The sequence below is a fragment of the Spermophilus citellus genome, assembly GCF_964194105.1.
Source record: "Spermophilus citellus genome assembly, chromosome: 6".
Classification (NCBI taxonomy): domain Eukaryota; kingdom Metazoa; phylum Chordata; class Mammalia; order Rodentia; family Sciuridae; genus Spermophilus; species Spermophilus citellus.
Genome location: NC_138187.1, coordinates 66,180,596 through 66,203,969, shown reverse-complemented (window position 1 = coordinate 66,203,969; position 23,374 = coordinate 66,180,596). Strand labels below are relative to the sequence as shown.

The 23,374-nt window shown below is 46.4% G+C and overlaps 1 long non-coding RNA gene across 2 annotated transcripts; it reads right to left on the bottom strand.

Moving 5' to 3' along the window:
• Positions 1 to 1,122: 1,122 nt before the first annotated feature.
• LOC308652335 lies at positions 1,123 to 14,680 on the bottom strand. Of its 2 annotated transcripts, none has more exons than XR_014022760.1 (3): positions 14,570 to 14,680; positions 2,846 to 3,621; positions 1,123 to 2,649 (listed from the first exon to the last, which is right to left on the bottom strand). It is a non-coding gene; the product is annotated as an uncharacterized lncRNA (long non-coding RNA). The 2 variants fall into 2 exon arrangements; XR_014022761.1 differs by lacking the exon at positions 1,123 to 2,649 and having other exon boundaries at positions 2,685 to 3,290; positions 3,509 to 3,621.
• Between the last annotated feature and the right edge of the window lie 8,694 nt (positions 14,681 to 23,374).

Here is a 23,374-nt window from a genome sequence, read left to right as displayed (position 1 = left end):
GAAATAGGCACTCCTTTTGTGCTCTTTGGCCACTGGTTTAATGTTTCTCTTGTTCCCTCTTCAGAGAGCAGCATGGAGCTCACCGAGCGCTGGCTAATGGTGAGACCATAAAAGGAAACTAAACAATGGCGGGTTTTGGATGGCAAATTCCCACCCTAACCAGATGATCTGTTTCCACATCTTCAAAACAGCCACAGACTCCCCCACCCCAAGTTCTGGGGCCACCGTGAGGGATAACCTCCTACTCCAGGGTGGCGCACATCCACTGGGGGCCAAATCCATGGCAGCTCTCACCGCCCACGAAGAAGTTTCTGCACCTTGAGTGGAAACTTCCCCACTGAAGGTCAGCGCGAGGTTCAGACATGTGGGTCTGTGGTCCAGCTGGTGAGTAAGTATCGCCGGTCTTTTCCAGTAGGCTGCAGATGCTCTGTGCTCAGGGATGAGCTCTGAGCATGTCTTGCCCTCTTTTACCTTTGCTGCCTCTTTCTTAGCCACCCCGACTCTCCTTTTGTGGGTTCCTGGAGGCAGAAGGTGAGGCACCAGGAATTTGTGAGACAGCAGAGGCCTGTTGTTGGCCTGTAGAGTGGGAGATGGGGAGAAGGAGTTCTCACACTAAGTATGGGGCCTTTTTCAGACTTGTGTTCTGGGGCCTCGGGGATTCCATGCACATGTGTGTGAAAGGCAGCTGTCTGGTGAACACAGTGGCCCACACAGTGGTGTGGTGAACACAGTGGCTGGGGATGATAGACAAGGGGGTGGAGCTAAGTGCTGCACCACCACAGGAGGGACAGAAGAAAAGAACTGGAGAGGGTGTAGGGGACAGTGGCATTGCCACTGGGTCCAGGGCAGGGAACCCTCAGGGCGATGTTCCAAATGCTATGACATAAGGGACCCAGGAAACAACCAATGGCTGATTGCCGTTCTCCATTCCAGAAATGGTAGCGTTGGTGCAGAGCTGGGTGTCCCGCCCTCTGGGAAGGGCACGTTCCCCAGGAAGGAGGCACTGTTGAGACCTGTGGGTTTCCTAGGCCATTTTCCTCCAGGACAAGAGTTCTGGGGTGTTGATGGGGAAAGGGAAAGAGAGAAGAGAGGAGAATGTGCTGCCATATTTTATTTCCTTTACAGTTATGCCCTGAGCAGTCCAGAGTCAAGTGGTCTTGAAGACAAAAGAGAAGGAAGCAAGAAAAACGAATACTTTTTTGCTCAGTCCTGGCTTTCATTTGCCTGTGAGCACCCTAATGACAACCGAGATTTATGTATGAGACCAGGATGATGTATAAAGAATTAGAGAAGCAGACAGGAAAACAGCAGCCCGGGCAGTCTTGTAAATGAGATGGGGAAACGTGAGCCCCGGGCAGCTGCTGGAGACTTTGCCTCAGCACTCCCCCCCCCCCCCCCCCCCGGGGATGGGCTCCATGTCTCTGTGGGGGTTGGAGACAACAGAAGAGATACCCAGGAAGCCAGAGGCTGGCCACACTGATTCCCAAATGCCCACAAATTAGACACCAGACCCACAGCCTCATTACCAGGCATAGCACCAGGCTGGAGGTAAAATCTGTGAACTTGATGCTAGTGCTGCTTGGAGATCTGCTCTGATCATTAATAGAAAAGAAAGGTAGAGAGTATTGAATTTCTGATTAGGCTTGCTGCCCGATGCTCATCAGCCTGGCTCTGATTCCTCAGGTGCCATTTATCATTTTTATTACTAGTAAATAAATCATTATTATCTACATAATGTTGCTTTTGCAAAACAGGCTGGGCTTGCAGGAAGTCTAGCCTCATCTTGTGGTGGGTAGGAGGTGGGGACCTGCAGGGTACAGCAGCCATTCTGTGCTCTGTGGTGGCTCCAGGGCTGCCCAGCAAAATCTGACCTGGGATGGTTGTGGGTGCTGGCAGCCAGGGCATAGCCAGAGAGGGATGGGTTTGGAAGTGGGCTGTGAGGGGCGAGGGCCAAGGTGCTGCCCATCGGTGAGCAGCTCTGCCTATGTTCCCCCCAATGCACCATGAAGGATTCAGGCTTCCACCCTGACCTGGGAGGAAGGATCAAAAAGTCACAAATCACCTATTTCTCCCTCAGAAACCAGGTCTTCTTCCTAAGAGGCATCCAATCAACCTCTAGGGCCACCTGCAGGCTCTGAGGCAGGAACTCATTTGAGTTATTTGGAGCGAGAAGGGCCTGCTTTTACATCTGATAAGCAGATGGACATTTAGGTTTGAAAACTTAAATGGACACCTGTCACAGCTTGTTCTTGTCCTGCTGTCCCTCCAGGCATTGTCACTGTAGACCCCAGGGCAATAGGAACCCCCAAGCTGCCTGCTGAGGCCGGAGAACACCCGTACTGTGCATTAGTTACATTGAATTTTTTTAAGCTGTCACATCTCACTGGCCCTCAGCCCCCAGAGAGAGCTCTGCTTTGCCTTCATGGTCCCTCTTCCCAGTGGCAAATGACTCCAGCTCCTGACCTCCTGGGTGGAGCCATCCATTAGCTGAGTGCAGTCAGAGAATGGACTGCGGGCCCTGATGGCCGTTCGGGGTCCTCCACCTTCTGTTCCTCAATATACAATTTCACCTTCACGATTACCAGTAGGCAAGTGAAATAAGCCCGACTCAGAAAGACGAATGTGGTATGTTTTCTCTCACATGCAAAACTAGAGAGGAAAGAAGGGAGACTTTTAGAGCAGAGGAAGAGGATCAAGGGAAGGAAGGAGGGAAGGGCCGTGGAGGTATTGGGGAATGAAATCTAATCATGTTATATGTATGTACGAATGTACCACAACGGAACCCACTATTCTGTATAAATGACAGGAACCAACTAAAAGGAAAAAGAGAGAAGAAAAGAATTACCGATGTGTAATTGGTAACACAAATTAAAAAGTCCGGGGTGAGGGCATCTCCAAAGGCCAGCACAAACGCCACAGGCCTTGGTATTGTCGTGAGGCCGGCTCTAAGCAGAAGAAGAACTTCCTGCTCCCTGTTCTGCCTTCCCCTCCTGCAGTTTCCTTTCTCTGGTTTTGTCATCTCTGTTAATTGCCAGGCACTTTCCATTGGTGACTTCATCGTAGACAGGAGGCTCCATCGGTTCAGCAAGTGAAGATCAAGCCAAATAGTTTTCTGATCAGCTTCCTCCTCCAGTGTGCTGGGGCCTGGCTCTCTCAACCAGGCCTTTCTTTCCCAGCACTGGCCCTTGCTCCCTGGCCAAGTCTGAGGCCCCCCTCTGCTGGTGGCCTGCCTGCATGGCACGCAGTGAAAGGTCTCACGCAGTGCAGGTGGGTGGGGCGAGGTGTCTGCCCTTAGAGGAGATGGAAACTCAGAAGTTTAGTGGGCGCTTAATTTTTTTTTTTTTTTTTTTGGCATCGTAAAATGAATGATAATGGGAGATAATGACAGAGAATTTGTCCAGCTGGGCCTATTGAACTTGGGCTTTGCTTTCCCAAGTTGAAATACCAACCTTGTAGTTGCCTGGGTTTGGGCACCTCACCTAGGTACACGTTTTTGATGCCTCCTTACCCTAAATGGGCTTTGTCCTTTTAGGGCGATTTTCTGTTTTGCTTTCACTCTTCATTCTTTCTGAGATCCAGCACGGAGCATGGAACCTGGCACACAGCAACGGCTGAATGTTTCTTTAAATACATGCAAACAATTTAGTGATCAGTTCTTTGTAGCCATGAAGGAGAAAGATCTGGTTTACTGATAGACAGCAAAACAAAAAGGGCATGTTATCTTACAAGCCATTGGGATTATTGTCGATTGCTCTCAAAAGTGATGCAAGCTGGTACTGCACACACAGACCACCAACCCGGCTAACAGCCCACCAGAGTTCCCAAGCTAGAAATGATAAGAACATCTTCCTATGCGCACTGCCAAAATGTTCACAGGTAGACAGAGGGATGGACGTGTAAGCACGAGTGGGGCCTCTAAAAGTAGACCAATGAGGGGCTGGGGTTGTGGCTCAATGGTAGAGCGCTTGCCTAGCATGCGTGAGGCACTGGGTTCAATTCTCAGTACCACATATAAATAAGTAAGTAAAATAAAGGTCCATCGACAACTAATAAAAATAGTAAAAAAAACCCAAAAACAATAGACCAACAACCTGCATGCTGCTTATTGATCTACCATCTATGTACCTACCTACCTACCTACCTACCTGTTGGTTGTCTCTGGACTGGATTTACTAAAGTACAATAGTATGGAAGCTCTGGGCACATGCCACTTGTGTTGGGCAATCCTGACCTTCACCTCCCAACCCGGTGGTGGTTACAGTCATCGCCCCTTCATCCCCAACCAGGAAGAGACCTCATCAAAAGCCCTTTTGCTTGCTGTCTTAGAAGGACTGGTGGGACAAGTGCCATGATTGTGTGTTAATTAGCTGGTCTTGGCCTTGGGGGAATGATGGCCACTACTGAGCAGAGAGAGATTCAAAGCTGGTGAGCTGAGCTGGACCTGCCAGCTGCCCCCCTGCTATGCTCAATCTCACGGAGCTCTGTGTCCTCAGTGCCTTTCTTTCGTGACCTGGCTTTTGTGGCCAGCTGTGCTCAGGCCAGTTGTCAGAACTGTAAGTGGGAGACAGGAAGGTGCCTGCCTCTGGTTGGGGGGGGGGGCTGTTGTTCCAGGTGAATCTTTCATACCAGGCTGGCTGCATGCTCCTGCCATCCCTCACCCCGCATCACTCTGGTGAGTGAGGACCAGCCCTGCCCAGTCCAGGAAGCCTGATGCTTTCTGCATCAGACCCAATCCTCCCAGGTAGTTCCTGGAGGCCTGTACCCTCCCTCCCCAGGCCTTATCCAGCTTACCCCTCCCTTCCTCTCCCTCCTATCCACAGTGGACTTCTCTGTCCTCACTGAACCCACAAAGGTCCCTTCTGGGTCTTCACCTCTTGTTCCCTCAGTGACTACACCTCATACATTCTTCCCTCTGCCCCAGCTTCTCTCTAGCTTGGAGCACAGAGGCCACACTCAACTGTTTGGGTCCAGCCTGGAATTGAATGCACCACAGATGCTCTCTTTTTGAGCTCCTAAGCCATTTATGTATCAGGCAGAATACTCCAGGAGGCTTCTGCAACTTGTGGTGATAAATCCTTTAAGGAGGAGCACAGTGTTGGTAAGAGGACCAGTCACTTGCAGGCATGGGGTTCCTGGGCTCTGGTACAGGCCTCTCTGCTCTTCATTAGCTCATGAACAAATTATCTCTTCTTCAGTGGCCCTCAACTAGGGGGCAGTTTGGCCCCTAGAAGACCAGAGAATTGTCATAGAATTTCATAACTGGGATGGTGTTCCTGTCTTTGGGGCCAGGGATGCTACTCAAAATCTTGCTGTGCACAGGGTAGCCCCCACCCCAGCCCCAATGTCAGGTACCCTGTTTCCTGAGTTTACCTACTCACCTGTAAAGAGGATGGTGGTAAAACACTCAGCCAGGTTAAAATGTGTGAAGGCAGAGGAAGATGTAGACACTGCAGCCGCCTAAGCCCTCCCTAGCTTCCCTCTGCCGACTACAATCTGTATACAGTCTACTTTCACCCAGGAAGCAGGGTAGGTGTGGGGACAACAGGGAACATGGAATGAAGGTTTTGCCATTCCTTTGCTGCTCAGAGAAGCCCTCCTGCATTTCCATGAGCATAGTCCCTGCTTTGTAGAAGAGGACTGGGCTTCACTGTGGACGTAGCGCGCCCAGGACACACACTTGGTGGACATGGGGCTGCTTAGGCCACTCTAACCACTACTCACTGATATGAGCGCAGCGTGCACTCACCCTTGCAGCTGGCAAATGGACTCAGAGTAACCAGGGCCCACGATCACTTTCCTTCTGGTGAGTTCAGTGACGATAGAGAAGCAGCTGGGTGCACAGGCAGCGGTGCCCACACTCAAAAGTGGGGGATGGGGAGCCTACAACCCAACGCTGTCCCCCGTAGCAATGCCATGTTCTCTGTGGAGATGGATGTTAATGTTCAGGGAAAGTTCGCTGCACCCCCTTCAGGACATACATACACCAGGATGGAAGGCCCAGGCTCAGCCAGATTCCATCTACCAAGCCACGGTTTGCCACTGTCTTTTAATATTCGAAGAAAAGATGCAGCGGCTGCGGCCTGCCTATCCCGACCCAGCCAGCCTTGGGGAACAAAGTCACTCACAGCTGTTCATCATTCCTATTTTTTTTTCCATTTAGGAAGTAGGAAGTTAAATGGCATCTGAAGGGAAATCTCTTTTCAAGGTTCTCCTCTGAAAATCATTCTGGAACTGGGAAGGGTGATTCCTATGTCCTGGGCATTAAAGCCTTTAAGGCTGATAACAGTGGCATGATTCCATGAGTGATGAGCAGCGGGGATCATAATCCTTCTGGTGGCAAAAACTTGGTAGGGAAAACATCAGTCCAATGAGAAGATAACACATTGCCCGTTCCCCGGTAAATAAAGCAGGCCACATCAATTTCTCTTCCGCCTGTGAACGATGACCAATTTGTCAAGTATACACTGAATAATGACTTTCCTCAGAGACAGCAGCTCTTATGATAAAGTGTTACTGCTCTAGCTGCATTATTATAAACAACATCCAATTTATGAAGTTAGGAAGCAGATGCGTTTCTCAGTAATGTGTCACCATTATCTAGACCGAGCCATAAAATCGAGGCTGTCATGTATTCTCTGGCTGCAAACTTCAGACAATTAATGTTCCAATGAAGCGGTCCTGATCACAATCCCAATTTTGAAATTAGTTGTTCAATCTGATGATTAAATTCCAGAGCTGGGCCTCGCTGTGGCCAAATGTGAGTGGCCAAATGTGACAAATCCTAATGCAACTTTTCAGACAGAGGGAACTGTTGGAGACATTGGAGTTTTTTGGTGAATTTCAAATGAGGCATCTTCACCTCCAGAGAGTGCCGCTAATCTTACCTAGATGTCCAGAGGAGAATGAGGTCACTGACAATATTTCCCTGCATCCAAATACCATGGCTGTTCCCCAACCCTGAGTCCACGTACAGAGGTGGTCTCATGGCGGATGGACCCACCACCTTGATGGATGGTGGAGGCCCAGCACTGTTTTCCCCTAAAGGTCATGAATGGGCAACCCCTGTCTCCTCACCAGCCCCCTGGTGCGGGGCCGGGGGAGGGCATAGAAAGCTGCAAGTCTACAGGATCATAGATGAGAATTAGGAGACAGGAGACGGTGGGAGAATTAAGTTTAGAGTGATATTTGACCTTCTGTGGTGCAGTGGATGCTGCTGGAGATGGCATGTTCAGTGCTAGAGACATTGTCCCTGTCTAATAGCTTACTTTAAATATCTGAGCAGGGCCATGCTAGACATTTTCATTCATAATATGTCAGCAAAGACAGTTTTGTTCTGTCAGTTAGTTTGCAAAACCTATTTCAGTATTCAGTTTGCATTGAAACATGCCCATTTATTTCCTTTGTCATTTCAGAAGTGCTGTTCTTTGTGCCTCTGTGGGCTCCTCAGGATGGTGATGGATTCTGAAGATGGATTTCACTATGCTGAACATACATAAACCATTGTGTTTTAAATTGAAGAACTAGGAAAAGGGTGGGGGGGGGAAACAGGCGGAGTGCAGTGGCACACACCTGTAATCCCAGCAGCTCAGGAGGCTGAGGCAGGAGGATCACGAGTTCAAAGCCAGCCTCAGCAAAAAGCAAGGCGTTAAGCAATTCGGTGAGACCCTGTCTCTAAATACAAAACAGGGCTGGGGATGTGACTCAGTGGTCAAGTGCCCCTGAGTTCAATCCCCGGTACCCCCTTCCCCCAAAAAACAGTACTCACTAATTGTAAGTGTCTGAGGAAATGGACACTTGTCCACAGTGATTGAGAAGGTGCACACTGTTAATGAAACTTGATGCCTTGTTTCATTTTTTGCTGCTATAACATAATGCCACAAGCTGCGTAATTTATAAACAATAGAAGTTTATTGGCTCACACTCTGGAAGCTGGGATATCAAACATGGTACCAGCACCTGGAGAGGGTCTTAGTTCTGTGTCATCATAAAGTAGATCAAGCAAGTATGTGATAAACAGAGAGGAGTTGGGGGAACTCAGCTTCTTGGTTAAGAACCTGCTCCCATGATAATGAACCCACTCCTGCAATCAAGGTATGGGGCTCTGCCCTCATGACCTAGCCGCCTCTTTAAAATACCACTTCTTAGTACTGCAGGGAAGCAGCAATTAAATTTCTTCTTCTTTTTTTTAAAAAAAAATATTTTTGTAGTTGTAGAGGGACACAATACCTTTATTTTGTTTATTGTATGTGGTGCCAGGAATCGAACCCAGTGCCTCACACATGCTAGGCAAACGCTCTGCCACTGAGCCCCAGCCCCAGCCTGCAGCAATGAAATTTCAACATGAGTTTCGGAGGGGGACAGTCAAGCCATAGCACTTGAAAAAGACAATCTGGCACAAGTATCAAAATCCATACAATCCTCTGACTCAGCCATTTCACTTCCAGGCATTTTTCCTAAGGAAAGAAGTTAGTAGGGGGTTGCTGAGTAAATTACCCCTTGCATTTCTAAAAACTGCATGGAAATACGTGTCTACCATAAAGGGATTTGTTACGTAAGCCCCGGGACCCCCATGAAATGCACTGATACACAGCTGTAAAGTCATCCTAGGGAGCATGTTGTGAATCTATTATTGAATGCAAAAATCCAAATGATTTAAAAATGTAAAGAGCAAATGTATCCTAGAATCTCGATTTTATATATGAAAGGATGTATAATATCTGCTTTGGGGAAAAGAATACAGACTATCTCTGTATGGTGAAATAGGGAGTGGATTTCAATTTTTCTTATTTGTGTTTTTCTGAATATTCTGTAATAAACATGCTAATACGCTTGTTATCAGAGAAAAAAGAAATACTGTGATTATTAAAGAATGTTGACTCGTGACGTTAGCAGAATTCTTACAAAGGATTCATATGATATACTGTACTATAAGATTCTATAGTTGGGGGAAATGGATAGGGGGAACTCCTTTTTTCTTTTTTCTTTTTCTTTTTGGTTTTGTAGGGAATCAAACCAGGGTTTCACATATGCTAGGCAAGTAGTCTACCATGTGCTACAGCCTCAGTCTCTTAGAAATTCTATTTATGATTAGGTGATCTTGGAGAAGCAAGGAAAAACTAAGGTCATTCAAGCACAGGAAATTCTCTAAAGAACAAGTGTATGATTATTTCACCTTGCAGAGATGATGTGAGAAGTGTACAGGAAATGTTTTGGATTAGAAGTCATCATAAACTAGAGAGAAAATGGTCAAGTTAGCTCATAAAATGGCTTTTAATTCTGATATCATTAGTTATCTATCCCTGCAAGTTGAAGCAGTGAAGCCAATGGTAATTATACCCTTACCATGCAGAGTGGGTCTTGTGTATAAAAATTCAGAATGAGAAGAACCCAGCCTGGGGAGTTCTACCCATCTGGTTGGTGGCTCTGTGAATTAGTCAAGTTACTGTTACTATAATAAAATACCAGAGAATATCAACTTATAATGAAGAAAGGTTAATTTTGGTTCACAGGTTTTGAGGTTTTTGGTCAATGACAATTGGCCCTATTGCTCTGGGCATGTTGCACAGATCATGATGAGAAAGCATTACAAAGAAAGTCTATCCACTTTATCATGGAGTATAAGAAAAGAAAGGAAGAGGACAGGACAGGATCCCATAGTTCCCTTCAATGGCACATCTCCAATTATCAGAAAACCTCCCTTTAAGCCCCAACTTTTAAAAGTTCCAAAACTTCCCAATAGCTCATGGACTGGGGCCAAAGCCTTGAACACGTGCCTTTGGGGGAATACTTATCCAAGCCATAGCACTCCGTGAGAGCAAGCCCTACACCTCCAAGTGTCCCCAGTTAGAAATGATAGGGAAGGTGGGAATGTCCTTGTTCAGGAGTTCCCATAAACACTGCCTCCTTTGCCATCCACATCCATCCACATGTGTGTATGTGTGTGTACATTTGTGCCTGCATGCATGTGCATGTGTGCCAGTCACACCTATCTGCCTACGTGTAGATGTGCATGCTGTGCTAGCTACAGCCTGTCCTGTGTGTGTGTGTGTGTGTGTGTGTGTGTGTGTGCTCGCACGCGAGCCATGGTGCATCTGTGTGTGTGTGTGTGTGTGTATGTGCACGCGTATGTGTGTGCGTGTGTGCTGCATATGCCTGCCACACCAAACGATGAGGATCCTGCTGCCCAAGCTGGTAAACCCAGGATGGGACACTGTTAGTACCACTGCCTGTTCCCTGTCCCTTAATACACAGCTATGTCCTCTTTTCGTGGTGCTGAGTGCTCAGTTCCTTAGAATCCTATGGGTTGCAATTGCATTATGCCTGACACAAATGCTCAACAGAGGTGGAACTACATTAGAGCAGGAACATGTTCAATATGAAGCACTTTTTGTTTCCTTGAGCCTCCAAATGAAAACCAGCAGGGCTCTGATCCTGCGAAAACCAAAAAAAGCCCCTGTAATTCTTCCAAAGCCCCTGGAGGAGCCCTGCTGTAATAAAGGTTCAATATCCAAATAGAATTGGATGGATTCTTGACAGCTTTGGACCCAACTCCTCTCTTAACCTGTGACTTCTCCTCTAGGTGCCAGACAGTGACTTCGAATGCCCTTGCCTTCGTAAGACAGCTTTCCTATTCGCCATTCCTAGCTTTACAACACTCCATCCCTCTGATAACTTATCCCAGTTGGATATTTGGAACCTGGAACCTTGACCAGTTTTGTGATGTCATAAATCTTGGCGTATCAAAAGTGGAGTTCAAGGCCCTATTATTTTAACCTACTCATTTATTCGTTCATTCACGAAAATCAATATTTGTTAAGAAAGTATTACTAATTAGGCATGGCCTTGGATGTCAGGATATAATAATGAGCAGAAAAATCAATCAAGCAATCACATTAATAAAATAAAATTGCAAACTGGGATGCAAGTTCTGGGGAAGGAGAATAATAGGCTAAAGGAGAATTGTTTATAAAGGAGCTGGCAAGTTCAAGTGGTCAGAAATGACCTTTAGTAAAACAAGGTTGAAGCAGCGTCCAAGGGCCAGGCAGGGCTAGCTGGCCGAAGTGGTGGTGGTGGTGGTGGTGGTGGTATTTGATTGCTCTAAGCAGAAGGAACAGCGTGTGCAAAGGCCTATTTGAGAAAGCCACTAGGGTGTGGGAGGAATTGAAAGAAGCCAGTGTGGCAGAACACAGAGAACAAGGGACGTTTGAATAGGGGCCTTGTAGGCTTGCTAGAGAATTGGTATTTATTTCAAGAGCAATAGAAAGCCCTAGGCGGCCTTTAATCTGAGGTTTTAAAATCCGATATGCATTTTGGAATGATGATTAGAGATGCAGTCTGGGGATCCGATTGGAAGTGAATTCAACTGAATCCAAAAAGAAGGCCACCGCAATCGTCCAGGTGATAGACAAAAGCAGTCTGAACTAAGATGGTAGTTGTGGAGTCCATGAGCCGCGGGTGGACTCTAGAGCTCCTTAGGAGCTTGGAGATGGTTGTTTTGTGTTGTGAGAAGAAAGGAATGATAAGGAAGGTTCTCAGTTCTCCTGCTTGGGTGACCCCAAGCATGGATGTTGGTGCCATTTGCAAATGTGGAGCCTCAAAAGGGATTCCTGGGGGATGGCCCTGAGGGCTGGGGGATGCCTTCCATTTCTCTTTGGATGATTTAGGTTTGGAGTATTTTTGAGACAATTTGAAGAGAAGTCAAGTAGGGAATGGCCTTGGTGAGGAGTAGGAGGAGGGGGAGACTACAGGAGGTATTGCAGTCTTGGGCTTGCAGGTCTCTGAGAACATTTGTGTTTGTCATATTTTCCTTTTCCTGATGGTTCTGCCACATGCTGGGGTGACCGCTTAGTGTGACAAGTGGTAAGAGAGGCTCAGAATCCCGCTGGCATGAGAAGAAGAAACTAAACCTTCTCTTTAAAGATATATTTAAGATAGGGTTAGAAGTGATATGTGTCCTTCGGGGTACCTGAAGTAACAGCAAATCTGGGCTCTTTTAATGACTCTGCAGTATTGATGAATTATGAATCAAAATCTTAGGAAAAAATGTTTGGAAGCATCTGAGTCATTCAGATTCCCTAAAGTATGCTAATCACCTAGCTAGATGGAAAGATGGGCTCTGGCTTTCATGAGGCGGAGGCCTGTGTGAGTTTTGAGGAAGGGTCTCCGAGGACCTGTCCCTGATCACTTTTCAGCCCTTGCCAGTGGCCATGCATGAATGAGATTGTGCTAGTGATGGCTCCCTGGCTTCTTGGTGGGGGTGAGGGGTGTGTGTCTTGGTTACTTTGAATATTTAGGTGGTGGGGTGTTTTCGGACATTGACCACCCATTCTTTGATTCTCTGTCACTACCTGTGTGTTCAACCCAACAACTCATTCCTGACACTATCTGGATTTAGCACAGACCCCACAGATTCGAAATGCCCCCACTTCAGATGCCAGTCACAAGTCCTGAGTCTCCTGTTTCCTGAAGGACCGGTTATCCATTGAGAGTTCCCATAATAATTTGCTAGAATAGTTCTCAAGGACACACTTGATTGATGTTTACTGGTTTGAGGATGAACAGCCAGACGAAGAGGTATATAGGGTTAGGTCCTTAGCATAGGAGCTTCTGTTCCCATGGAGTTAAGGTGTGCCCCTTCCTGGTACCTGGAAGCGTTCACCATTCCATAAACTCTTTGAATCCAGTCATGTAAGACATTTTATGGAGCTTTTATCACGTGGGCACGATCTATTACTAACTCCATCTCTAGTCCCTCACCTCTCCCCAGAGGTTGACGGGTGGGGCTCAAAGTTCCAGGCTCCCAATCAAGGCTTGGACTTTCTGGCAAAAACTCCCCATCTTGAAGCTATTTAGAGGTCCCCACAAGAGTCACCTCATTAGAACAAAGACGCTCTATCCCTCCCATAACTCAGGAAATTCCAAGAGTTTTAGGAGTTCTGTGTCAGGGACTGGGGACAAAGACCAAATACATATTTCTTATTATGCCTCAGGGGGGTCATTGCACTCTGACATGTTCCCTGGGTCGGGGTGCTCTCCTGGGAATCCTGGAAGTGATTTAGAGCTGACTTCAGCAGCATCCTCCTCCTGTCCCCCTAAGCAATGTCTTCCCATCGGCCCTCATTGCCAGCAGAGGGAGCCAGGCGCAGCTGCGCCTGTGCCTGGGGCCTGTGTCCTGCCTTCCACAGTGCTTGGCTGGGTCAGAGAGCCCCAGATCTGGGTAACTCAGGACACGAAGCAGAGGACCCTGGGATAGGGAGGAGTTGTGCACAGGCCATGTGTTTGTGTCTCTGGAGAATGGCTGTCTCACCACAGTGGGAACTCTTCTATCTTAGTCACGATTTCAGCAGGAAGAATAAGAGCAGTGCTCACCACTCAATGAGCTTCTGCTCTGGGCCAAACATCTGCACTTTCCAGCTAATCCTCAAACCCTGGAGGGAGGCATAAGGCGTAAGGATCCCCCATTTTGTAGATGTTCCAAGAGCTTTGGAAATTTTCTCAAGGTCTTAGAGGCAGAATTCAAACTCAAGTCTGTTAGTTAGATCAATGTCAGAGCCCCCACCCTTTATTTTTGCAAGGTGGGTCTTTGAGGCCCAGGGCCTTGTACATGCTAGGCAAGTGCCCCACCACTGAGCTACATTGCCAGCCCTCGTCCCTTCTTGATACCCTCAGATTCACAATAGAAGGACAGAAGTCAGACCCAAGAGGTGCCCCATGGAGGTTGGCCATACTTAAAACAACATCTGATTGACTTACCTCATCAACTAAATCAGAAAAATGATAACCCAGGAACACCCAAGAGCTTTAGTTCATAGCTTACAGTGATCCGAGGTGCAGCCAGCAATCTCCATTGGTCTGATAGGTGGAGGTGAATTTCCTCTACCATCTGAGTTCATATTCTGGTGTCTAGAGGACCCTGTTTGTGTATATTCATAAATGCAAACTGTCCAGTGGAGAGAACACTGGCATGGCCTCTCTTCTCCCAAAAGCACAGCCAATCAGGATTCTGGCCTGTATCAGGACCCCGACTCTCCATCAGATGGAGCTATCTGGGCAGGCCTCCAGGCAAGAACCTGGTATAAAGTCAAGCCCTGATGCCCCAGTATGCAAATAGCTTCACCTCAACTGTCCTTAGCCTCTAAGGAGAAGCCTCAGCCACCCAGTTCTCTCCCACATTCATCTCTCCCACTGCAGTTAATAGTACTTAACTCCATTTCTTTAGCTAAAGAGACTGGTAGGGGAGAGGGTCACAAATGGCCCCATGGAGACAACTCTGTTCCCATCATTTAAATCCACAAATGCTTTCATATTTGCTCAAAACACCATTATTCCTGCAAAGCCTTCCTCAGCCCTCCACCCCATATCTTACTCCCTTTTCCAAACTTCTCTTAAGATGTTCAAGTTGTAATATTATCTTTTCTAAACACAGATGCTTAAGCAACTTGTCAGGGGGGTGGGGGAAGAAAACAGATGTGCATTCAATTTTCAACTACTTCCATGCCTCCAAGTTCTTTTTGGACCTTTGTGGGAGACTTTACATATATTTATACATCTTGAGAAAGTATGCACATACCATTTTGTGATCTCCTTTTTAAAACATGCCTTTCCAAGGTACCTTTCCATGTATGGACATCAGCCTCACGCCCGCCTTTTCCAACGGCTCTGCAGTGGTCTGGCGTGTAACGGTTCAGGGTTTGCTTAGTCATTACAGGATTGCTGGGCATTTGGGTTCCTTCCAGCACATTGCTATTATAAATAGCATTGCTGCCTCCTCCTAGTTGCTTTTTCATTTAATCACCCACTGCTGCTTAGCTGTTTAACTCTTTCTTGGGAATAGCCCTGCTTCACCAAAGGTGGGGACGGGGCTGAACTTCTGTATTCCCCTCACTGCTCACACCAGTGCTGAGCTCAAAGAAGAGCTCTGTAACAAAAATACAAGCTATTCACAGAGCTCTTCTATGTGCCAGACAGGGGGCGGTAAGCACTTTGCATTTATTATGTCATTTAAACCACATAGCAGCCCTGTGCTATAGGTGCCACTATGATTCTCATTTTATAAGTACAGCAACTGGTATTTTAATTCACGGAGTGATTGTCCCAGACCCACAGAGCCAAGAAAAGGTGCGGTGTGATGCTGCCCAGGCTGTTTGACCGTGCACACAGCTGCTGAGCCCATCTCCTTGAATTCAGTGGGCCAGTGCAGACGGACTCCTGTGGTCTTTACCACGGAGGGACTACAGCTCCTCTCAGGTTGAGGCTGGGCAGTCTTTTTTGACACGTGGCTTGGTGAGGACATTCTTCAAGATTAGCCCCATACAGGATCACATGACTGAAAGATCCCTGTGTACCTGTGCAGCTAATTGCAGTTCTGGGGCCACCTCTGGGTGCCTGCACCTGTTTGTTCCTGAGCCCCTTGACAGCCTGTCTGTCTCCAAGTGGAGTCTGCATTTCATTTTCATTCCAGCTCCCAGAGTCCCAGATGAAACATTCAGAACAGAAGACGTGGCCTTCCTCTGATTCACAGCCAGTGAAGGGAGAAGGGAGGCAGGAAGGACGTGGGATTCCGCTCATGGGGCCCTTTGCTCTTGAAATATTTTAGAGGAAGAGAACTGCAGATGTGCCCCCTGCCAAAGAAGCTTTGAGGGCCAGCGTCAAATGGCCTGGAGTGAGCAAGAGCTGGCAGGGTGACAACCCAGGAAGAATAAAGGACAGAGCTCCAGGCCCCTTCTCTTTCCGAAACTCCCGCTGAGAGAGCTGGCTCAGTGGGCCTGGGGGGCTCAGGGCAGCTGCAGCGACTGAATTGGTGCTCTGTCGTCACCTGCTCAGTGCCCTGAAGTGGAAAGCACACAGCCTCCAGCCAGCCCCCCTCCTAATCGTGGATTTCCATACTTTGTGGGGAGAAGCAGCCCCACAAAGAGGTCTCAAGGCGCCAGGATTGGAAAAGCCTTTCATCTGGCACCTAATTTGAGCACCTGCCCTCAGACAGGTGCAGATTAGTGGGGATTAGTCCACATTTCACAGGTGAAGCCGCTGAGGTCCAGAGAAGCAAAGGGACTGGCTCTTTGTTGAGCTCAAGGTCACATATTTCAGAAACCACTAACTGGGCATCACTGAACACATAACACTAGGTGAGTGCTGCAGTATCAATCTGCTAGTTACCAATCATCCTCTAAAATAGCATGATTTTTCTTTCTGAAAAGTAGTCCATTCTCTACATTCTCATTTTATACACGAGTGAAAGGATCAGAGAAAGAAAGAACAACAAGGAAGGAAAATAAAAACGGTCTGTTATCTCCCACCTGGAGAGAATCCAGAATCAACACTTGGGTTTTTGATACGATCTTCATGCATATACTTTTTACATAATTATGTTCAATTTTGTAGCTTACTTTTCTCACTACAAGCCATTTCCTCTCGTCTTTAAGAGATGGTTGTAAATATGCGTTTGCATATAACTACCTACATTTTGTTGTATATCATGCCACATTTTTCTTAAGTATTTCCTTAGCTGATCCATTTATAATTTTCTGCTGTTGTAAGTAACACTGGGATTAACCTTTTGGGAGTGAAACTTCTCATGTATTTTTGTAAACTTCCATAATACAGATTTCCTAGAAGTGGAATTACTGGGACAACTGATGTAAATGTTTCAAAAAGTTTGTGGTCAATGTTGTCCAATTGCTCTTTGGAGAAATGGAATCCTTTCACAAACATACCAAGAGTCCTTGCTCCACTGCTCCCTCTCTAGTTTAGCTGTTATCTTTAAAGATTTTTTAAAAATACCTAATAAAATGATCAAAGTCATCGGTATCTTTAGTCATGAATCTCTGTATGGCTTCCAACTCTTAGTCACTTGACAGATAATGACTAATTTATAGTTTCTTACATGCCTGGCTCCAGTGCCAAGAATCCTGCATGCATATCTCATTTAATCTCCCAGCATCCCTGGGCCAGTCTTATGATGCCTTTGCTTGGCAGATAATGAAAACCAAGACAGACACAGACAGATTAAGCAAATTGCCCACAGCTAGTAGGTGATGAGAGTTCAAAATAAGAGTCACACTTGTATCTCAACACAAGTGTTGGATGCCAGGGATAACTTGAGGGCAGGCTTGGGCCACTCTGAGCTCCACAAACTCCACTCCTGTTTCTAAGTAAGGGGCCCATGAGTTGCTTTCTACTTAGTGCATGATGGTGAAGTCTAGGGGTGAACCTGCCAGAGTCAATCAACAAAACCAGCAGGCAGCCTTCTATTCTGCATAGCATATTCAACTCCCCCAAAGAGTTGAGCTATTCTATGGGGCCAACTTCCCTGCAGGAGACTGAGAGATAAGAACAGTATCATTCTTTCCCCCAATAGCTTACAAAGTTAAATATTCAGATGACTGTTTTGCAAGGTGGAGTATAATGAGGGCCACAGGAGAGGTAAGACTGGAGGGCTCTGGGCATTCAGAGAAGGGAATGACAGCTGGCCATAGGGTGACATTAAAACTCCTAAAAGAGTGAGAAGAAGTTTAGTTGGCAAAGAGGACAGGAGAGAATCCCAGGAAGAAATTCAGGGTGATCCACTGGATGAGAAAATGAAATCTTCCAAGTAAGTACAGGGAAATTGACTCAAAGGTTGGTGTTTGCCAAGTTCAGGGGCCTTGCCCTTGATGTAGGCTGCAGGGCCAGATGTGTTCACTGTCCAGGGGACAATGACAAATGCATATGGAGTTGGTGAGAAATGTCAATGTGGAAAAAGAGATCTTGAATTCAAGTGAGACATGAAGAGGCTTGAACAAGGGAAACGAATGTGGGAATGAGACTGGAAGCTTGGTGTTGGGGACCATTCATGATTGCTTGACTCCCCAACTCTTTCTTTTGCTCCCACATAAATTTTTGGCAGTCCTGCTGGTTCTTCTTGTGTGACACATCCCTAGGGCATCAGTCCCTCCAGCTCCAAGGCCACTCCCCATCTAGGTCCCCATTATGTCTTGTCCTCTGTACAACATTCACCTCCAACTGACCTCAGAACGCCCTCCATGGTGGCCCCTGCATCTTCCCCTGTGGCCAGTCAGGGGGGAATCTTTCAATTTGTGGTTCAAACCAGGATACTTATGAAAAATGAAATGGAGTACTACAAATAATTACAACAGGCAAGAGATATAAACCAAGATTGTCCTGAGCAGACCTGGACATATGGACTCCTACAGAAGGTTCATTTGCAAACAAATGTGATATCACATCACTGCCCTTTTTAATAGCTTCTCTTTGCAATTAGAAGAAAACTGTGTATGTCCTCACGCCAGACCTTTGTCCCTACCTCACCTCCCTCTCACCTTCATTGTCTCCATGTTCCAACCACACATGCTTTCTATCAGTTCCAAGAACTTATACCTGCTGATCTCCACGCCCTGCCTCAGGTCTCCATGAGCTGGCTCGTTCCTCCAGTTCAGGTCTCCTCCAAATGCCATCTCCCTCCCCGTTATCATGAATTCCCTCCACAACATCTGTCTCATTCATCTTTGCACCTGTGGAGGGCAGAAAGGGCCCAGCACGCAGTAGATGCTCAGTATATATATATATATTCTGAGATGGGGTCTTTTATTCTTCCCCGGCTGGCTGTGAACCTGCACCTCAAGCCTTAGTGCCTTCTCATGGGGTGGTCCCTGTTGTAGTGCTCAGCACACAGTATTTTGACTGGCTATTTCCTCATGCCTCTGCCCCCCCAGAATGTCAGCTCCCCAGAAGAAGTGTTAATTATCCAAAACTTGGAACTGAGACACAAAGATGACTACTCGCCTCCTACTAGAGCATTATCCAATTCTCTAGGGACTAAGGCCTTGTCTGACTTAATAGTTTACCCTATATTAGGCCTATGTAACTCTATGGTGGGTAGACAAATTGAGGACTGGGGGTATATAGCTCAGTGGTAAAGCACCTGCCTAGCATGTGTGAGGCACTGAGGCACTGGGTTCAATTCTCAATACCACATTAAAAAAATAAGTAAAATAAAAGTATTGTGTCCATCTAATATATATATATATATATATATATATATATATATATATATATATATATATATGAAAAGAAAATGGATAAATTGAAAATAACTTCTGATAGGAAAGGATAACCATAAAAGTTACAGTTTCATGATCTTGCAGGATGGTAACCAGTTCTGAATATAATTTTGATGTTTTATTCTGTTGTTACTTTTGCCACTCCCTTCCTGTCTCCATATACATAAACATATATGTGTATATGTGTATATGTGTGTGTGTATATATTCATTCTGTATCCCTATTATCCATCATTAGCATCTTAATGGTTTATGTAAGTCCTTGTGCCTAGGGGGTGGTAGAAGTGTGCTGCTCAGCAATGTTCCAGCAAGCGCCTGTGTAGGGACTGTGGTCAGCTAGCAGCTAGGTGCGATGCCTTCTAAACCTATTTACAGCTTTCCTGCCAAGGTCAGGCCCTGATGGTGACAGAGCCCAGCTGGTCCCGGGGCCTGATCATTTCTGCCCATTTCCTCTAAGGTGCAGCCTCTGCTCTGGAGCTTCCTGTTTGGTGGCAGAGACTTTCTCAGAGCTATTCCTCTGTGTGAGGTTCTTTCTTCCCCACCCCACGGCCTTCCCCTCTCATTCTGAGGAGTCAGACCTCTGAAATACCTCCCTGCCTTCTTCTCTCCCTTTCTTCTTAACCCCAATAATTGCTCCCCCTAATGATTGTCTTACACCCCTAACCCTGTCTTGGTGCCTGCTTCCTGGAGGCAAAATGACACATGTGCTCACCATCTATCTGTTTGATGATTTTGATTTTTAACTTTTTGGAAATGATATTTTACCAGCAAGTCAAAGACAGTCATCCATCCCTGTTGAACATGCATATCTAGCATAACATACCAACAGCAGGTGCTCAATGAATATTTAAAAATGAATGGATGAGAACAAACCTATTTTGGTCTGGGTGACTTGTGTGCACAATATAGTATCAAGGTCTTGATGGGGTCAGAGCCCTGATTGGAAGGTCAATTATGGGGCCCTCTTTGCTGACTGTGTTAGAGCAAGTGGAAATGTCTCCAAATCAGCTTCAACTCTGTCTTTGATGTGAAAATGCCCAAGTCTCCCACATGATCCAATTCCTCATCACTGAATCCCTGCCAGGGAAGAAAGGGGCACGAGAATGGCAGACAGGAAGTGAGGAAACTGACTGCAGAAGAAATGGTGTGCCCTGCCAGGGCTGAGGGGCCAGGGGCTGGGAAGTGAGGACTTGTCCTCCCCGTAAGCAGACTTCCTGGAGGTTCTGCTGCCACCTGCAGGCAGGTTAATCTCCAGGTCAGGTGTGAGAGGTCAGAGTCAAAAGGCTGAGTGGGAAGGGAGTCTGTTTCTTTGGGTCCCTCAGCAAGAGGGGAGGAACTGGAATGCTAATTCATAGTCTTGACAGGTACAAAAATCAATGAAAATCTGTATTAAAAATGATGTTTCTGATCATGCTATTTTCTCTGCTTGGTTATTCAGCAAGTTGAATAGATGATTATGAGTCATTCCCAAGTGTGCCTGATTAAATATTTGATAAATAGAATTTAGCACTTTTCATCTGTAGAGAGCTTACCTGATATTATCTAATTGAGCCTAACAAAAGTATCACCTTCATTCTATGGATGGCAAAACCGGCAAAGGGAAACCGTTTTAAAAAGCCAAAAGGAAAAAAAAATTAAAAATTAAAAAAATAAAAGTTCGTGTGCCTATAAGATGGAGGAATCCCGAGAGCAAGATACACCGTGGCTTGCAGATTCCTTAATCTTCGGGCAGTTTCTTTTGATTGCCCGGGTTATCACGTCTTCCATCGCAGCACTGGGAGCCTCTGTGGGTCAGTTTCTGGGCACATTCCCCAGAGCCCAGGACATATCGAAGGGGAGGCAGCTGCATCGTTTCACCTCTGGCAAAGTCAGCCCATCACGGATTCAAGTTCTCCTGTGCTGGAGACAAACTGATGAGAGGAGCTGGAGTCAGTGACTAGGGTCTTGGAGGGAAGATCGCATCCACACCAATTGCTTAAGAGCTGGCACTTCCTTAGGAAACGATGACTCGGTGAAAAGCTCGGAGCCCACGCATTGCTCTTGCTGATGAGCCACAGCGCCACCTGCTGGTTCTTCCCTTAACGCCCCGGACCCGAGGCCTAATTAAAGGTTTTTCTTCTGGGATTCCATATTGCTCTCTGTCCAATCCCACCTCTGAGTCTTGGGTTCTCCAGCTGAAGGAATGCAGCTGATTATTATTATTATTATTATTATTATTATTATTATTATTATTATTATTATTATATTTCAAATATAATATAAATCAATTAGAGGACCATTTCTATATTAACAGTAAACACCTCACCCTAACCCTCTTCTGGATTAAAATTAGTGTTAATGAAGATATTTAAGAGGTATTACCTAAATCAGTGGAAGTGAAGGAATGTCAATCTCAGGGGGTTAGGAGTGCTCTCCGACTGGAGGTGGATGGCAGGGGCTGTCTAGGAGCTGTTTTTCTCAGTAGGCACTCTGTATCCTTTCTTAGATTATGTGCTTGTTTGAGGGGATGTCTGGGGAAGGGAGAGGGGTGGTGGTGATCTTACAAGTGGTACAGCCACTAAGTATAGCTTTGTGAAGACCCCACATATGAGGTGTTTGGTCATCTTGCCATCCCTCTCAACCAGGGCCTCAAGGGGGGCTATAAGGGTAGTGGGTTCTGCATTAGCTTTCTGTAGTTATGACGAAGTCCCTGAGCTAATCAACTTAAAAGGAGGAAAGGTTTATTTTGGCTCACGGTTTCAGAGGTATACATCCATAGTTGTTTGGCCCTATTGATTTAAGCCTGTGATAGCTCAGTATATTATGACTGGAACACAAAACAGAGGAGGTCTGTCTACCTCTTGGCAGCTGGGAAACAAGAAAGGAAGAGGTGGGGCGAGGGTCCCAATATCCCTTTTGAGGGCATGTTCCCAGGGACCTAACTTCCATCCATAGGCTCCCCTCCTGAAGTTTCCACCACCCCCCAGTAGCACCACAGGCGGAAGAACAAACCTTCAAGCAAAACCTTTCTGCAGCCTGGCATCAGTAGAGAGAGAAGGTGCCAATCTTTTTCCCACCTACTAGGAATCAGCATAGTTCAGGCCAAGGAACTGGGGGAGGAGCTTCCCTTGCTCCATCCAGGCTGTAGAGAGGACTGATTCTCAGGACAGCACTCTGAGGCTACTGTAGCCCTGCACAGAGGATTCTACCAGGAATGGAAGGATTTACCTGAATGCTTATCTCCCTCCACCTTACACCTGATGGGGTCATCCTGAAGACAGAGCTGAAGGTGTCGGTGATGTAGTTTTGATTTCAAAGAAGTTCTGGGAGTAAGTTCTTTAAATGACATTGGCCAACAAGCAAAATGCCAGATCACCTGCTGATTTTCTAGGCAGCCTGAAATCTGAGGTTTTGGAAGCTTTGCTGGGTTCTCCATCTTCTTCAGTGTCTTGTGCCACCAAATGATCTGGCTTAAGTGGGCAAAAGATTTCCAAGATTGTACCCTCCATATGTTATTGAGCAACTGCTATATGTAAGCAACTTCTATGTGTAAGCCCTTTCACACATTGTCTTATCTGATATCATTAATCCATTGTTATAGATGATAATGAGGCTGAAGCACAGAGAGGCTAAATAACTTGCTCAAGATCAATAGCTACTAGTGATAGGGCAGGGCAGGAGTTGGAAGCCAAGCTGGCTGCTGGTGCAGGGCTCTTTCCTAAGTTCCTCTCAGTATTAGGAAGAGGTGATAATGGGTCTGAGTTTATATGGATTACATGATCAATAAATCTTTTTATTTTTTGAGGGGAGAGCACAATTCAACTCATAACAGAGTTCTCTTGCATCTTTATTTATAGCTCTTGGTGAATTATCATTATGCTCTCCTCCCCTGGAATGCAGGCTTTTTGGGATTGGGCCTAACTAGAAATCATATTTGTGATCTGTTGAGCCTTATCCTTAGCACACACCCAATACTTACTTGTATGAGCAAGTAGTATGTACATGAACTCATGGACGAGAGTGGACATTAAAGTAATGACGGTCTGGAATGTGCAACATGAGGCTAGAAACACATTTCAGCAATGATGGGCCTGTCACAGTGGTTAGCTTTGAATGTGTGGGAAGACCCTCCCTAAAAACCAAAAGGAAAGTCCCACTGGGACCTCAATGTCATCACTGACAAAAGGGAATTTTGTGATTTCCCGACTTAAAAAACTGAATGGCCTTCTCCAGGAACCCCTGAAGGGGACGGTGGAGGAGGGAGGGGAGGATCTAAGAAGGGCGGAGCCTACTTAATCATTTCTTCTTAGAATTGGCACCAACACCACCCAAGACCTC